We start from the raw sequence: 5,973 nt of genomic DNA, 5'->3' as shown, positions 1-5,973 counted from the left end.
CCCGGGGGTCAAAAAACACCCCCCCCACTAAAAATCTCGGGGTACACCATCTACTCTTCAAACAAATACAAGAAAGAACGAGGGCCCTTAGAATTGCTTTTTTTCAAAACGAAATCTCAAAAAAATCTCAAAAACTTAAATCAGCCCTACTGGCAGTCGAAAAAAATACACCACATGGACCCTTTATAAAACAACACTATAACATTCCCCCAAAAAACATACCCAACCTGACATTTTGAAAGCTCCCGAGGCATTAAAAAAACCAATATACTCATGGAGACTTTAACCCCAAACCACGCCCTCTTTGGTTAAAAACCCCCACAAACACCGTTGGAGAGGCCTCGCCTCCCCTCTTACAAAAAGGCAGACTCACCACCCCCCCCGGCCCCAAAAAAACCAACATTTTAAAACACATAACACAGAAACCAACACCGGACTGTTTTGGGAAAACCGCAAGCAAAACTACACCCCCATATCAAAACGGGCGACGTCACGCCAGCGCCCACCTCCCGGTCTTTTAAAACCCTGCCCAAAAAACCCCTACCCATGATCCCACCAACCCCGGGGAATCCTTCAAAACATCCAAACGGGGGGTTCAGACAGCACTTGAAGCCCACACGGGTAACTGATCTCGAGGGGCACCCCACACACACAATAAACACCCATTTGAACAGTGGTACACAGACATACAGACCCCCCAAACAGGCAACACCCCCCAAACAACACACAAGATTTTCCCTCACACAGAAAAACAAAATCGTCTAAAATTTGCTTAAAATAAAATACAGACAAATACAAAACTAGCACTAACAGGGGGGCTGGGCCCCCCCAACTACCCACGATATAGAGAAACCCAAAACAAAAAATTACAAAACAAAATTTAAAAGTAAAAAACAAACCCACGGGGAAAACACTCACCAAAGACAAATGTAAAAACACTAAAGCCCCAAAGGGAAATTTTGGATTTCCCTTTTTCCCCCCCCAAAAAACTCAGTGGAGAAAAAACAGACAATCACATACATAAAAAACCCACACACAGAAAAGGGGGTTTAAAATCGGTGGAGGAGTTTGGACCCTCTCCACGGGGAATTCTGAAAAAACAAAATTTTCCCAAATTCCCCCACCGAGAATCCCCGCTTTGATACCCCTAGAGACGAGGTTAAAAAAACTACATCCAAAAACATGGGCAAAAATTCTCCAAGAAACTCTCACACAAAAACACCCCTCACGGGGGGGACCCCCCTCTCCACACCAATCATTTCCAAAGAAAAAAACAACACAACAAACGCCCCCAAAAAAACAACACCAGGACAGGCAACAAAACAAAAAAATCATTGAAAAACTCCCACCCAAAAAGGATCACAATTTAACCCCAATTTTCAAGCAGCACGGGAAACAGGATATTTCCCTGAAATTTAAAAACGCCACCCTCCCCTTTTAAACCCAAACCAGGGAAAATCTCCCAAAAGGGGTTTGGGGAAATTACCGCCCATCCACTCTTAGAAGCCCCGGGAAAACTACTAGAGAGGAAAAAAAAAAAAAAAAAAAAATTAGCACAGAGATATCCCACCCCTTGAAAAAAACCCAAAACACAAAACATTAGGCAAAAACGGCTTTCGCCCACAAAGGGGGAGAAAGTGCCTCGCCCTCGCTTACGGGAATCGCTTTTGGGTTCTCGCAAACAAGCACCAGAGAACGAAATACTACGAGACATCAGAAAGGGCCCTTTGAAAAAGGTCCCATGACGGTTTTAAAAATAAAAGCTAACACAACTACACCTGCCCCCACACATTTTCACACGCCTTCTCTGTAGCTTTCCGGATGACAGAATTTTCCACAATAGGGCCTGGGAGCCCACCTGGGCACCCCTATCCCCTCAGAAGTGGGTACCATGGGGAACCGTTTTTATCCCCAAAACCCCCTTTATATCCTGTATCCCAGAAAATCTCCCAAACCGACACCAAAACAAAAAATTTAATTTTTTTGGGCAGACGATATCACACAGTTTATCAACACCCTCTAAATCAAAACCCTTCATGAAAACGAACAACAGAAAGACTATACAGAACATCAACACTTTGGGCCCACCACGGGAAAAAGCAAAAAAAAATAAAAAAATTTCCCAACAAAACCCATAGCACGTAAAATTTTTCACAAAAAATCCCCAATCAACAACCCCAAACCATTCCATACCCACAAAAGGAAACATTCTTGGACTTCACAAGCAAAGCTTCACAACACACTTTTAAACCCAAAAGAATAAAAACAAGAAAAAAAACAACACAAAACCAAAACCTTAAAACGTTTTTCATCTGCACCCCACAAAAAAAACCGGGACTTTACAAAAAAAATATAACCCCCCTTTTAGAATACACTGCTACCCCACTGGTTGCAAAAAATATACTCAAAAAAACTGAATGAAAATCAAAAGAACAAAGCACTATTGGGGTACAGGGCGAAAACATTTCAGCCCGAATTTCACCAGAAACCCTACCCCAAACTTACAGCAGGGAAAACCACTAAAACAAAACGCATACACAGACGGGGCAAAAACCCCGGGGCCGACTACGCAAACAAGAAAAACGAAAAATATAACAACACCCCCCTTAAAAACCCACAAAAAACCCAAAAAAACCACCCCTGGTGGACCAGAACACTAAAATCACAGAAAAACAAAACACCCCACCGATATCCCGCCCCCCACACCCAAAACCGACCCTAAACCTGTGCCCAGACCTGTTTTTTTTTTAAATTTTTAAAGGTTAAATAAAAAAATAAAAAAAAAAATAAAAAAATTTAAAACCAAAAGTCCCCTTTCAGAACCCAAAAAGGTTTCCCCCCCAACCCCACGCCGCACACCTTGAAAATATCAAAAGCAAAATAGAGCGACTATCACCCCGCCAGCTAAACCTTTGAGCCCACCTATGCGCCCGCGGATTAGCCGTCAGGGGGGGAGAGGGGTTTGGCCCCTTGGGCTGTAAAAGGTAAAAATTCGGGGGCCCCTGTTCCCAGGGCTCGCCCATTTTGGCCCCCCTCGGCCCGCTAGGGGTCTTAGGATCACCCGACGAACTATAAAGGGGAGAGTTTCCCAAGGACGGGAACCCTTTTAAACAAATTTTGCTACGGACCCCGACTCGATTCCCCTGTGTTTATGGGAGGGCACTCGTGCAATTGCATAAGGCAGACACCAAATCAGAGGACAAAGGGGATGGAGATGTTCTACAAAAAAGGGGAGAAAATATATTAAAATACTAAAAAAAACCCCTTCTACCCACTATTTTTTACTTATGTTCGCTTCCCACCATTAAAAACCCTTACCCTACGTTTGCTGTTTTGTTCTTTTTTTTTTTTCCTTTCCCGTCATTTTTTTACATTCCGTCTTTTTATTTTCCATATTTTTACCTTTTTTCTTTGACAAAAATTTTTGGTTTTTTTTTTGGGTTTTTTTTTCCTGCTTTTTTTTGTCTGCCTTTTTTCCCTTATATTTTTATTTTAAATAAACCTTTTCATCAAAATTTTCCCCCTATTTTTATCTATTAACATGCTCCCTTTTCGCCCAAACCCATTTGCAATACCCAAACCAAAATTTGCCCAAAAAAATCCCCCCAAACGTTTTTATTTTATAAAACCATTTTTTTCTTCTATCAACTATCTCTAAAACCCCCCAACCCCTTATCAGATTTTCCCCCCATCCCCTTCTTCCCTATCCAGTTTTTTTTCCCCCTAGATCCCCCAAAATCATTCCTCTTTTTATGAAACCTTTTTCTCTTTCTGCCCCCCGGGAGTCCCCAAACCTCCTTTTCTTTTTTTTTTTTCCCTTTTTTGTTCTTAGCAATAAAAAAAAAAAAACAAATACAAAAAAAAAATTTAAATACAAAACAAAATAAAAAAGTTAAAAAGTAACAAAAAAAAATAAAGAATGAAGTTATTTAGCCACTTTCTTTTAGTTTTAAATTTTTAAACTTGTTTTGTTCTTGTTCTTAGCAATCAAAAGAAAAATAGAATTATTAAAAAAAAAATATAAAAAAGTTTAAAAAAGTAATAAAAACCAATCAAAATGAATTTTTTTTTTAATCCCTTTCACTTTGGGTTAAAAAATTAAGCTTAGCTTATATTGTTAAAATTGTTCTTCAAAATTTTTTCCTCCTTTTAAATCTGTTTTTAAAAAACCAAAGTACAAAACCCAAAAAAAAAATCAAAAAAAGTAAAGAGGGAAAAAAAAAGTACATAAAAAAAAATTTAAATATATATAAAAATTATATATAATATATAGATATTTTTATATTAATTTTTATATATAATATTATAAAAAGAGGTTGTTTACTTAAATTAAAACTAAAAGCGTAATCAACACTCCTTCCTTTGGGCCATAACAAAAATTTAAAAGTCAACACTTACCCCCCCCCCCCCCCCCCCAAAAACTCCAACGTGAAAGAGAGATAAAATTTAAAATTCTACTAGCGGGGGGTTTTTCGCCCCCCCTATTTTTCAGTCCCAATTTCCCTTTTAAATTTTCTCCCTTTTTCCTTCTCCCCCCCCCCCCCCCCCCCCCCCCTTCCCGATTTTTTTCCCCCTCTTTACTTCTTTATTTAGCTTTTTATTTTTATTACTTTTTAAAAATAAATATTTTAATATATATAATATTTTATATATATATAATTTTAATATATTTTCTTTTTAAAATATAAAATTTATATATATATTATATATTTTATATATATAAAAATATTAATATATTATTATTAATTATTATAGAATAAAATACATAAATTTTATATAGAAAATATTATATAAAATTATATATATATAATATAAAATATAATATATTCCATAAATATTATATTTTTTTTTTTAAATATATTTTATATAATAATATTTTAATATAAATATATATTTTATATATAATATATATATATATTTATATATACTAAATAATATATTAAAAATATTCATAAAAAATATATTATTATATTATAAAATTATATATATATATATTTATATAAAATTTATATATATATAATAAAAAAAATATATATATATTTATTATATAATTTTTTATATTTTTAAAATTTTTATTTTTAATATCACCCACACAAAAATTTATATAAATATTTTATAATATTAATTATTTTAATTTTTATTATATTTTTAAAATATATTTATTATTTAATATATTGTGTGTTTTGGGGGGTGTGTGTGTGTGTGTGTGTGTGGTGTGTTTTGTGTGTGTGTGTTGGGGTTGTGTGTGTGTGTATACATAAATATATATATTTTTATTATTATATATATTATTTTTATATATAAAATTTATTATACACAAAATATATATAAATATATTATAATTATATTAATATATATTAAAAAATATATTTTTAAAAAAAATCTATATATATATTATTTATTTATATTTTATATCTTATAATATAAAATTTTATATATATAATAAATTTTAAACATTGCTTTAACCTCTTTTTCCAATGCCTGTCGTTTGAGTGGGATTTCGATAGCTAAATATGTAAAAAAGGCTTAGCGTTGGTTCCGGGTTTAAATAGGGGGTTTTAAAGCAGTGTTTTTTTTAACCGATAGGGCTTCCTTTTGGGCAGCAAAATAGGGAATTCCTTAAATAAATCTTGAAAAAAATTATACCCCCCCAGGAAAGTCGAAAAATTGTTATAAAATATGTTTCGGCTAATTTTATCAGGGGGGAAGTTTGGGGGCAGGGGTCTGAACAAACGGGGAAAGGGGACTGATAAGTCAGATTCAGGGAAAAGGGAAAGTCTGTATTTTTCATAAGATACAATGGAAAAAACCCAAAATACTAGTTAATGGGCGGGGGTCATTTTAATCAGTGTACCGAAAAAATTCCCTACCCATTTAATTTACAATTTAAGCCAAAAAAGGGGGTTGTACCCCCTTTCACCTGTATATTTCAAGAAAAATTATGGGTTTTAATCTCTGCCGAGAAACGGAGAA

This window comes from Penaeus monodon, chromosome 37, assembly GCF_015228065.2.
Source record: "Penaeus monodon isolate SGIC_2016 chromosome 37, NSTDA_Pmon_1, whole genome shotgun sequence".
NCBI lineage: Eukaryota > Metazoa > Arthropoda > Malacostraca > Decapoda > Penaeidae > Penaeus > Penaeus monodon.
This window is presented reverse-complemented; position numbering follows the sequence as displayed.